The following is a 13,603-nucleotide window of genomic DNA, read 5'->3' as shown; positions in this document are numbered from 1 at the left end:
ACTGTATTCAATTGTTCCCTATTAACTACTAAAAACTAACTGGTAAGTCATGCTTTCAAAACTGCTTTGATTTGTTCATCCTAGACTTCCAGTAGAAATTGGGTTACCACCAGGCACCAAATGAAGCCTGGTTTCAGGGCCCCTCGGATGTGACTCACTTCTATGGCTGAAGGGAGAAGCTCTAGTTTTGTCCCCACATGGTCACGTGTTATTTAACAATGTGCAAAATTAAGATATTTTAATGACAGTTAGTTAAGACAGCATGTCTTTCCACTCAGACTTTTCCCATCCCATTTCTCATCACATTGGTTGGTTGTTGAGTGGCCAAAGGGATTTTCTTGTGAGTGATATTACATTCTTTTAAAAAGGGCTTCCAAAACTGCCTAAGACTATGGCTCTACAAAATCTGGATTTCACTTCTGGTTTCCAGTCATCGCTACAATTATCTCTGTATTCCAGCCAAACTGAGATACTGCTCTGTGACGGGAACCTGTTTACTTTTACACGGATAAATTCCAGTGTCATCTGAGATCCAAATTAAAAATTACATTCTGCTTGAAGTCTGCTCCTCATGCCTCAAATTTAAATGAACTTGTATTCTCAGAATAACCTCCATAGTAGTTTATTTATAGATTTTATCCAACCTACAATATTATGTATCCTCTGTAGAAAAAAAAAAACTCACTGTAATTAATAATTTCATTTTTATAGCACCTAGAAGAGTAACTGACACATTGTTAGATACTTGATGAATATTTTCTTAAAAGACTAAAAAAAACCCACAAATGTGTTTTTATACTTTTGATTCTGCCTGAGTTAACTTGGAAGATTGGAATGGAGCCTCCAAATGAGAGAGCAGCCAGCTGGCACCTTGATTTGGGCCTTGCGAGATCCTGAGTAGAGAACCCAGTTAAAACATTCTAGACTCTTGTATGAACTTTTAATAAATTATCTCACAACTAAGTTTATGGTATTTGGTTATGTGGCAATATAAAATAGAAAAAGGAATCTTATTTCACAAAGCAGCCCAATTTGACACAGTTGATTATTCCCTTACAATAAACTTTGTTTTCTTTTTTCATTTTTTGTTTTTTGGGTTTTTTTTTTTTTTTTAATTTTAACTTGGCTTGTGTGTCACCAAATTCACTTGGCTTTCTTCCACCTCTCCTTGGCTATTTCTTCTCAATCTACTGACTGAATCTTTCCTTTCTTTTATGACATTTAATATTGGCATATCCTAGGCTTAGTATCTATTTCTCTTCACTATATCAACCCATTCTGAGTAATTACACCCAGCCTCATTTGAAAAGCAGCAGCAAAAAAACTCTATACATTTCATCTCCAGTCTTATGTCTAAGCACCTCCTAAAAGATATCTCAAACAACATAAGCAAACACACTCAGCATCTTTTTGCCATAATCTGCTCTACCCATAATCATGCCTACCTTACGGTAGGTTCATTTTTCCAGGTGCTCAAGTAGGAAGCTTCAGAGTCATCTTTGATTCCTATCTGCTCCAAATCTAGCACATTGGCAAACCTTATTAGCTCCACACTGAAAATATATCCAGACTCTATTTCTCATCATCTCCACTGTGACCCCATTAATGACTGTATCAGCTTCCTAATTGGGTTCCTGCTCTGCCCTGGTCCACACCACAGTCTATTTTTGAAACAACATCTGGAGTAATCCTTTCAAAAAGGAATTAAATTGCACCACTCCTATCTCAAATTTTCAACAGTTCCAAAATTTTCCAAAACCCAAAGTCCTTACAATGGCTCATAATATTCTCCAAGATCTGTCCCATGGTAGCTCTATGACCCCATCCTCCTATACTCTTCCACTTGCTTACTCTACCTTGCCACAATACCTTCTTGATGTTCCTCATGCAAGTCAGGTGTACAATTTATCATAGGGTCTTGACCCTGATCGGCTACTCAGAAGATCAAAAGACCCTTGTAGTAGGGAGCCACATGGCAAATTACCCTGTGTCCTTCAAGTCTTGCTCAAAGATAATTTTCATACACCTGGACAACCATTTTTAAAACAACAGGTCTCCTTGCACCCTCTGGCACTGCTCAGTCTCCTTTAACCTTTTCTGTTTTGTTACCTCATACCAGTTATTACATATGGGCATGCATATTTATTTATTACATTTAATATTTATTGTCTGTTCTTCTCATTTGAATACAAACACTATACAGCACAGATTTATATACATATGTTTACAAAGCTGTAAGTCTCTGGAATGTTTCTAGGCACAAAATAGGTAGCTAGTAAATAAATGTGGAATAATCATCAATTACCAATTTTTTTCTTTGAAAGAGAGAGAGAGAGACAGAGAGAGAGAGAGAATCTTAAGCAGGCTCCATGTTCAGCACAGAGCCTGACACAGGGCTTGATCCCACAAAACTGGGATCATGACTTGAGCTGAAATCAAGAATCAGATGCTCAACCGACTGAGCCACCCAGGTGCCCCATCGATAACCAAATCTTTAAGGTTAAGTAGGCTTCATCAAAGTAGAAAAGAAGAAAAGAATTCTAGGTAAAATAAACAATTTGTGCAGATAGAAACATACAGAGATAAGAACATTATATTAAGCAAATCCCAAGTTGTTCTGCAGACCAGAATGTCAGGATGTGAGACTAGAAAATTAGATGGGGCGCCTGGGTGGCGCAGTCGGTTAAGCGTCCGACTTCAGCCAGGTCACGATCTCGCGGTCCGTGAGTTCAAGCCCCGCGTCAGGCTCTGGGCTGATGGCTCAGAGCCTGGAGCCTGTTTCCGATTCTGTGTCTCCCTCTCTCTCTGCCCCTTCCCCGTTCATGCTCTGTCTCTCTCTGTCCCAAAAATAAATAAAACGTTGAAAAAAAAAAAAAAAGAAAATTAGACTGAGGGGCCAGACTCTCAAAGTATTATTTGAAGGATCCTAAGGAGTTTGGACTCCATCTTACTGAGATAATTGATAGAAAAACCAAAGGGATATAGTCTATTGGACAATAGAGCAATTTTGCCTGGAATTGCTGGCCCCCTTTCCTTCAGTGGGAGGAGCTGCCCTTTTTTTTTAACTTCTTTTAAAATCTATAGATCCAATCAATGTAGACTTACAGCAATAAGGTTTTCTAAATCTCCTGAAAAGTTGCCACTCAAAATCAGATGATTTTATTCCTTCGGTTGTATGACCTTGCTCACACCAAGTCAGAGTTTGAGGGAGTAGACAATGTTCAATTTTGAATGTTTGACACATTTGGATATCTGATAAATAAGACATACCCAATCAATATAAATCTAATTCATTCCATGAGGTACTATTAGAACATACTGTTGGAAACATCTAGTAAACAAATGGGTACATACTTCTGGAGTTCTGGAGTATAAACTTAGCATCTTTTTTGATTCCATGGATATGAAACGCCTTTTGTTTGCAGCTTTACTGAGGTATGAGTAACAAACAAAAATTGTATATAGTTATGTTATACATGATAAGTTAATATATGTGTATGTGTGTGTGTGTGTGTGTGTGTGTGTGTGTGTGTGTATATATATATATAATGTGAAATGATTATCACAGTCCTGTTAATGCACACATCCATCACTTCTTAGTACTTTTCTTTTCTTTTATGATGAAAACACTTAAGTTCTACTCTTAGCAAATTTCAAGCACACAATAAAGTATTATTACCTAGTCATTATAAATAAGTTCTGAAGATGAACTGTAAAGCATGATGCAAGGCATTTTTTTAAATTTTTTTTAATGTTTATTTATTTTTGAGACAGAGAGAGACAGAGCATGAATGGGGGAGGGTCAGAGAGAGAGGGAGACACAGAATCTGAAGCAGGCTCCAGGCTCTGAGCTGTCAGCACAGAGCCCAATGCGGGGCTCGAACTCACGGACTGTGAGATCATGACCTGAGCCAAAGTCGGACGCTTAACCGACTGAGCCACCCAGGCGCCCCAGTGCAAGGCATTTTTAAGGGAAAGTTAGATGGAAAGACAAGAAGGAACAGAATAATACCAAAGTTGAAGGAAGGAATGGAGTGGAAGAATTATCAAAAGAATACCGACAAGGTAAAATCATGAGATTAGAGATAATCCAGGAAAGGATGATGTTCAGGTTATTTACATATATATACACACAGCTAATAGAGACTTCAAAGCAAGAATGGTAGTCATATAAGAAAAATATTATAGCAGCTAAATGAGATATATATTGAATGTTTTATTATATCTGGCACTGAAGATGTCACTGGTAATTTTAGTAGTGCCAATTCCCTAGGAACAGAAATCAAGTCTGAGATTTGCAGGCAAAAGGATTATTAGAGAGTATTACAGGAAAAAAATACCTGTTAGGTGTCAGGGATTAAACAGAAAGAGATGTTGAATCACAATGTGACTGCAGCCAGTATTTTCAGGAATCCTAAACCTGGGATGTCCTTTCTTTTTTTTTTTTTTTTTAATTTTTTTTAATGTTAATTTCTTTTTGAGACAGAGACAGACAGAGCATGAATGGGGGAGGGTCAGAGAGAGGGAGACACAGAATCTGAAGCAGGCTCCAGCTCCAAGCTGTCAGCACAGAGCCCGACGCGGGGCTCGAACTCACGGACCGCGAGATCATGACCTGAGCCAAAGTCGGCCGCTTAACCGACCGAGCCACCCAGGCGCCCCAGGGATGTCCTTTCATAGTGGCCTTGCTTTTTGAAGCAAGAAGACTGGTCTTTATATTAGCTTCTCCATCTATAGTTCATGGGAGACAGGATGACTCTGGAGAGAAAGTATGATGTTGAGGTCAAATAGCTCTTAGCTCTCTTTGAATGAAGGCAATTTCCTTTGGTGAGAGGGACCTACCTAAGGGTTCTCTGCTGCCAACTCTCCCAGAAGCTGGGAAAATGAGTACCTCAGATCTGGACAGGAGATCTGGATCATGCCCCAGTGTATCCTACCACAGCAATGTTTTTGCAAATTTTGCCATCCATCAGAATCACCTAGAGGGGTTTTTAAAACAAAAATTCCTGGGCCTATTCTGATTCAGAATCAGAATTAAGGTCAGACCTGAGAATTTTAATTTTCACCAGGACACAGGTGATGCTGATGCTGATATTGCTGTTCCAGGAACCACACATTGAGAACAAATGTGCTGCACTAATAACTCCAAGCATATGAGTGTATTAGTGGAATTACAGGCCAAAACCGGAAACAGACTTCTAGGTTGTTTTAATATTGAAAAGGACTGAGCACTTAATATGAGGAAGCCATCTCATTTCTCAAGCCATTGATATTTCTCAATAAGCTCTCCAGTCCTCACTCTGATCTCAAACCTGTTGTTACTCTAGCTCCCACACTCAGTAAATGTTACCACGCAGCTGCCCAAGTGAAAAGTAGAGGTCATCTTTGATTACCCTCTTTCCATTTCCTTCCATAGCTATCCCATGGTTGAATTTTGCAGGACAAACCTCAAAACTCTATCTCAAATCAAATGACTTCTCTTCATATCTCCTACTAACACCAGCCTGATGCAGTAACTGCTCTTTCTTGCCTAAATTTTTCCAATAGCTTCTTAAAGATTCCTCAGCTTCTACTGACGCCCTTACAACACATTCTCCGATTGCAATCAGAATGATGTTTTTAAAATATAAGTCAATTTGTGCAAGTCCCTTGCTTGAAATGTTTCATTGTCTTCTCTTAGTAATTAATGTTTAAACTCCTTATCACAGCTTTCATGGCTATACGGCCTTTGATCTTTCCATCAACTATAATTATATCCTTCCTAACTCAAAGCTTCCCTTTCTGCCTAGAATTTCTTTGTGTTTATATCAAATTTTGTGCCACTGGGAACTTACTAGTGGGAGGTTATGACTCAGCTATAGGATCTATCTGCTAACTTCACAAAAAAAGCAAATATTAAATTGAAACTTGGCAAGTGGTAACAATTGATGAATTCATAAAATGAAACATATGCTAAACAGGACACTAATGTGTGTGTGTGTGTGTGTGTGTGTGTGTGTGTGTGTGTGTGTGTGTGTTGCTTTTTGCAGACTTAAATATTTTTCTTGGCTCACAGGATGAGTTGAGCATCCAAATTTAAGTGGATGGAAAGACAGGAATATGGGAGGAGAACAAAAAGTGTAGGCAGAGGTAACCAGGGTTTGAAGGAGCAATGACAGTTCAATGTCCAGTGGTTGGTATAGCACTGCTCATAAGGGAATTTAAGTGGGACCATCTGGAGTTGTGAGAAGGGTTATGAGATGGTATTTTTATATATACAGATCAGAGTCTAGGATAACATGATTATATTACAAAATGTGTCTTTTCAAGGCTGGACTTGGTTCTGAAAAAAGAAAACTTGTGTGTTCTGAAAAGAAATATTCTTGTGGAATATTTCTAAACAGCCTGACCACCAGCACATCTGTCCCCTTGCTGCCTTTTAGATCAGTAGACCAGAATGTAGTAAATCCTTCAAGACTAAAGTATGCTGGGTTAATCTATGGCAAGGCAGTGTGTCACCATAGAACACAAGTTCCCTAACATATTATAGGGCCTCTTCTGAGGTTAAAAAACCCTGGATTCCTTCAAGTCATCATCCAGAGGAAGATTTATTCTTGTGAAACAGTGAAACTTATGTGACTGCACTTTTCTTAGCCACAATCATGAACATTCAAGCTTAGTTCCATAATATAGTTTTGCATCTCCAAATTTTGGAGTTCTCACATGATGATGGGTCAGCAAATTTAATTCTTTATCTTTTATTACACATGGGGAAAAAGTACCCTTCTAAAGTAACTTCTTCAAAAGCACAGCATTTTATTTCAGACTAGAAATAAATAATAAAAGTCAGTGACCCTTGCTTCAAAAGTATGTGGTAATGATAAATTTTGATATTGTTAATGAGCCCCTGTTAAAATCTAATAGTTTTAGTCAGAAATTTATTTTCCTTCCAGACTTGGATTTGATACAGTCTATATACGTTAGACATTTTGATGATGTTGGTTATTAAAAACATAAAGCTGGTAATAAATTAACTACACAATAATAAGAATATTTTATTTTGATAGGACCATGCTGTTAAGAACTTTTCTGTACTATGTTAGAGGAAGATAAAAAATTTCAGTATAGGTCATTTGACATGCATTGAATATAAATTAAAAATTAAATTTACTGTACTTTCTTTTATTGTTTAGATTTCCAAAGTAGCCTGGAAAATGGTTCCCTGAGAGCATTAAAAGGGAAAATACTTACAGTCTTTTCCAATGGTATATATGCAAAATATTACTTATCCTGTCTTAATCAGAAATCATATGAAGGGTTTAATCAAACTATGAGCAGTACTTTAGCATTCACTGAACAAGTGGACTTTGATTTTCAACAATCTGATCAGCAAATTTTAATTTATTTTTTTTAAAAAAAGGAACACATAGCTTCCAAATTTAGAGAGTATTTCCCAGAGAAACTTGCAGCACTCAGAGTAGCTTCCTTAGTGCTTAACTCTTTCATGGCAGTTTACAAGCACTCTTTTCCTTCTCAGTTTTTTTGAAATATATCTCTATAAAAAAGATGCATGCATAGTGTTTACATAACAATAATGAAACGCTCATCCATGTTTCCATCAGAGAGTTTAAGAAATAAAATTGCTATGATTTAAAGCCGCAGATATTCCTTCCTAAGTATGTCTTTCACCCCCTCCCAATCTCTACACTGACACTGCATTCTTCATCATTCCCTCTTTTCTTTATACACAATAGCCTTAGCAATTTTTAATGTAGTATGGACCATGTCACATATATGTGTATAGGTATATGTGTGTATAATTTTAAATAATATCTACTTGCTATTTACATAAATACAAAATAATACATATACACATACAGTAACAATTATTTACAAACATTGAGATTATTTAAAAATAAGGAAATAAACTCAGAGAGGTTAAACAAATTTAACTTAACTTTATGTATCTAAAATTAAAAGAGAACTCAACCCAGACCTTTATTTCTAAATCTATGGCCCTTTCCAATGATTCCATGAAGGGATAGGAGTTATTTTTAGTAAATAAATACTTGACAAAATGTTGCTATAAATTCAGTTGTGTTCTAAAATAAATCTTTACATTATTAAACACAAAATAGTAAGATATATATGTGTGTGTGTGTGTGTGTGCGCGCGCGCATATATATGTGCTAAATATTTTATTTTGTTCAGAATATGAGCGATGTTTGTCATGTATCTGAATTTAATCATCTCTTCCCATAAATGCAAAGCTCCCCCCCCCAAAGTTCTTGACCCTCAATTTGGAAATATGACTCTAAAGTCTAATCCCTTAGTTTTAAGTTATTGTGACAATATAATGCAGCAATCCTTTGAGAAGACAGTCTCTTTATAGTAAAGTCCAAACCGGGATATCAAATTCTACTTCATATAGGAGATGCATCTTTCCAAAACACTGTATGTATTCATAAATCAGAAAATTCCAGGGACACCTGGGTGGCTCAGTTGGCTAAGCATCCAAAGCCTGATTTTGGCCCAGGTCATGATCTCAAGAGTTCATGGGATCCAGCCCCCTGTTGGGCTCCATGCGGACAGCGTAGCAGAGCCTGCTTGGGATTCTCTCCCTCCCCCCTCCCTGTGCTCACTCAGGGCACTCTCCCTCTTTCTCAAAATAGGTAAGTAACCAGTAAAAGAGAGAGAGAGAGAGAGAGAGAGAGAGAGAGAGAGAGAAAATACAATTAAAAAAAAAAAAAAAGGAAAATCTACAATAACCAAAACAGATTACAGTGTTGTACTTAGTGCTCTCAGAGTCTCATTTTGCCTTTGGAAAAATAACACTAAACAACTTGACCCACTTAGTCCACCTTTAGTTGCTATACATGATTTCCAGGAGGCTGAAAGCTTCTCCCTTAAGTATCTTTGTGTCTTTTCTCTACCTGAGGGCTTTCCTCAGCACCAGGAAACCTTAAAAACACTTCCAAAAGCAACCTTAAGCCAACAGGGCTGTGGTGTTAGTGAACAAATGCCCAGACTTCTTCCTTCTCCCCTTCCCTCCCTACTGTCATACCTCAGTGGGAAGATTTTTTTTTTCTTCAATTTTTAATGTTTATTTATTTTTGACAGAGAGAGAGACAGAGTATGAATGGGGGAGGGGCAGAGAGAGAGAGGGAGACACAGAATCCAAAGGAGGCTCCAGGCTCTGAACTGTCAGGACAGAGCCCAACCCGAGGCTCGAACTCATGCCCCATGAGATCGTGACCTGAGCTGAAGTCGGATGCTTAACTGACTGAGCTACCCAGGCACACCCTCACTGGGAGGATTCTAAGACATGTTTCACATGGCTTCCTACCAAGTCCCCAGCATGAACGGGCTCCAGCTGCCATTAGTAATAACGCATTCATAATACATGCTTTCTAGTCTTCTTTCTCTGGTAGAGCTCACCTTCACTTACTCCTTTGTACTACTTCCCAGGAGCACCCTCCTCCCAGTAATCCACTTGCAGTCAAGCCTGTTTTAGTGCCTGCCTTTGGGGTACTCAAATTAAGACTTCATTCTTGTTGTGGTTAACACCATTGTCATCATCATCATCTGTGTAAGTAACACTGATTAAGCACTTCATATGTGCCAAACATGATTCTAAATATTTGACACTTATTTATATATTGAGTCCTCTCTAAAAACTTTTGACACAGCTAGTTTCATCATTCTTAGTTAAAATGTGACACCAGATTTTGCATTAAGCCAATATGATATATCAGCTTAAGCTCTGCTTCCTTTGTGAGTATACATGTGTAGTTTTTAGGAGACTTAAAACCATGCCTTTTCCTTAGATAAACCTGGTGCATACATTTTCTTTCATCTTCACACCTAGCCCCACTCTGGTATTCACTCAAAGGAACCCAAACATTTCTGGGCCATACATTTGCAACATTCCAAGTTCATGTATAAACAAGTTCTAGAGTATTTTCGAGATGACAGGTATTTCCTGAAATAACCAGTCACATTGTATATATTGGTCTAATAAGCAGATCGTTCAAGAGAGGAAAACACAACTGAATGTATTTGTAAGATCCTAGATTTCAAGACTTCATAATAAAACACCAGGTAGATCTTGATAGGTCACATATGATTCTCATTTGGTAAATTTATTAAAGCAGTCTCTTTGATAAAATAATGCCATGGGAGAAATGGGTTATTTGCTATACTTGGCTAAACTTTTAACTTACTGAACAGGATTAAGAATGAAACACACAATCAATAAATAATATATAGTTCAACAATGACTCTGTATCCATGTATTTACTGTTATTAAAATTTTATATGGATGTATCATTATACAAAACCTATCTCTCTACATATGGGCAGGCATACTTACTAAAATCATAAGAACGTATTTTAAATTATTAACCCAAAATGTTATTGCTGTCTTTTTTCCTCCCATTCCTCCCTTCAAAGGTTGCTTTGTTGTATTTTAAAAAAACACTAAAGGGGCACCTGGGTGGCTCAGTCCATTAAGTGTCCCACTCTTGATTTAGACTCAGGTCATGATCTTACAGTTCATGAGCTTGAGCCCTTCATCAGATGCTGCAGAGCCTGCTTGGGATTCTCTCTCTCCCTCTCTCTCTGCCCCTCCCCTACTCACTCTCTCTCTCTCTCTCTCAAAATTAATAAATAAGCTTTAAGAAAAGAAAAACCACTAAACAACTACATTTTTAAAAATGTATTTATTGTTAATTTCCAGTATGATTAACATATAGTGTTATATTAGTTTCAGATATACAATATAGTGATTCAACAATTCTATACATTACTCAGTGCTCATCATAAGTGAACTCTAAATGCCATTCACCTATTTCATCCATCCCCCACCCACGTCCCCTCTGAGAACCACAAGTTTTTTCTCTATATTTAAGACTATTTTTTGTCTCTTTATTCATTTGTTTCTTAAATTCCACCTGAGTGAAATCATATGGTATCTTTCTCTGACTTATTTCACTTAGTATTATACTCTATAGATCTATCCATGTTGTTGCAAATGGCAAGATTTTATTTATTATGGCTGACTAATATTCCATTGTATATATGTATCACATCTTTATCCATTCACCTATCAGTGGACACTTGGGTTGCTACCATACTTTGGCTATTGTAAATAATGCTGCAATAAACACCAGGGGTGTATATATCTTTTCAAATTAGTATTTCCACTCAGTAGTGGATTGTATGATAATTCTATTTTAAAATTTTGAGGAATCTCCATACTGTTTTCACGGTGACTGCACCAGTTTGCATTCCCACCATCAGCACATGAGGGTTCCTTTTTCTCCACATCCTCACCAACACTTGCTGTTTCTTGTGTTTTTTATTTTAGCCATTCTAACAGGTATAAGGTGATATCTTGTTTTACTTTTGATATGCATTTCCCAAAATATGAGTGATGTTGAGCATTTTTCATATGTCTGTTGGCTATCTGTATTTCTTCTTTGGAAAAATGTCTGTTCACGTCTTCAGTCCATTCTTCAATGGATTATTTGGGTTATTAATGTTGAGTTTATGTATTTTGGACACTAGCCCCTTATTGGATATGTCATTTGCAAATATTTCTCCCATTCAGTAGGTTGTCTTTTTGATTTGTTGATTGTTTCTTTTGCTATGCAGAAGCTTTTTATTTTGATGCCGTCCCAATAGTTTATTTTTGCTGTTGTTTCCCTTGCCTCAAGAGACATACATAGAAAAAATGTTGCTACGGCAATGACAGAGAAATTACAGCTTTTGTTGTCTTCTAGGATTGTTACAGTTTCAGTTCTCATATCTATATTTTTAATCCATTTTGAGTTTCTTTTAGTGTATGGTAAAAGCTGTCCAGTTTCATTCTTTCACACACAGCTGTCCAGTTTTCCCAACATCATTTGTTGAAGAGAATTTTCCCATTGCATATTCTTGACTCCTTTGTCAAAGATTAATTGACCTTATACTCATGGGTTTATTCCTGGGCTATTTTGTTCTATTGATCTATGTGTGCCCATACCATAGTTTTTTGATATCCAAGCTTTGTAGTATATCTTAAAATCTAGGATTGTAATACCTCTAACTTTGTTCTTTTTCAAGCTTGCTTTGGCTATTCAGCCTTTTGTGGTTCCACACAAATTTTAGGATTATTTGCTCTAGTTATGCGAAAAATGCTGTTGGTATTTTGATAGGGATTGCATTAAATCTGTAGATTGCTTTGGGTAGTATGACCATCTTAACAATATTTGTTCTCCTAATCAATGGGCATGGAATATCTTTCCAATTGTTTGTGGCAACTTAAATTTATTTCAGCAATGCTTTACAGTTTTCAGAGTACAGATCTTTCACCTCTTTGGTCAAGTGCATTTCCTCTGTGTTTTATTGTTTTTGGTACAATTATAAATGAAACTGTTTTCTTAATTTGTCTTCCTGCTACTTCATTATTAGTGTATAGAAATGCAACAGGTTTCTGTATATTGATTTTGTATCCTGAAGCCTTATTAAATTCATTTATCAGTTCTAGTAGTTTTTTTGGTGGAGTCTTTAGGGTTTTCTATATATAGTATCATGTTACCTGCAAATAGTGCAAGTTTTACTTCTTCGTTACCAATTTGGATTCTGTTTATTTTTCTTGTCTGCTTGCTGTGGGTAGGACTCCAATACTATGTTGAATAAAAACGGTGAGAGTGGACAACCTTGTCTTCTTCTTGACCTTAGGAGGTAAGTTCTCAATTTTTCATCATTAAGTATGATGCTAGCTGTGGGCTTTTCATATATGGCCTTTATTATGTTAAGGTATGTATGTTCCCTCTAAACCTACTTTGTTGAGGGTTTTTATCATGAATGGATGTTGTACTTTGTCAAATGCTTTTTCTGCATCTATTGAAATTATCATATGCTTTTATCCTTTTCCTTGTTGATGTGATATATCGCAATAATTGATTTGCAAACACTGTACCATCCCTGCACCCAAGGAATAAATCCTAATTGATAATAGTGAATGACTTTTTAATGTACTGTTAGATTTGTTAGCTAATACTTTGCTGAGAATTTTTGCATTTACGTTCCTTAGAGATACTGGCCTATAGCTCCCTTTTTAATAGTGTCTTTGTCTGGTTTGGTATCAGAGTGATACTGGCCCCATAGAATGAATTTGGAAGTTTTCCTTCCTCTTCATTCTATTCTGACATAGTTTGAGAAGAATCAGTATCAACTCTTCTTTAAATATTTGGAAGAAATCACCTGTGAAGCCATCTGGTCCCAGATTTTTATTTGTTGAGAGTTGTTTTGATTACTGCTTCAATCTCATTGCTGGTAATCTGTTCAAATTTTCTATCTTTTTCTGATTCAGTTTAGGAGATTATGTTTCTAGGAATTTGTCCATTTATTCTACGTTATCCAATTAGTTGACATATTATTTTTCATATTCTTTTATAATCCTTTCCATTTCTGCGATGTTAGTGGTTATTTCATTCCTGATTTAAAAAAAATTTTTTTAATGTTTATTTCTGAGAGTGAGAGAGACAGAGCATGAGTGGGGGAGGTGTAGACAGAGAGGGAGACACAGAATCCGAAGCAGGCTCCAGGCTCTGAGCTATCAGCACTGACAGGGCTCGAA

The sequence above is a fragment of the Puma concolor genome, chromosome A2, assembly GCF_028749965.1.
Source record: "Puma concolor isolate L17-30 chromosome A2, mPumCon1.1.hap2, whole genome shotgun sequence".
Classification (NCBI taxonomy): domain Eukaryota; kingdom Metazoa; phylum Chordata; class Mammalia; order Carnivora; family Felidae; genus Puma; species Puma concolor.
Note: the sequence above shows the minus strand (reverse complement) of the source record.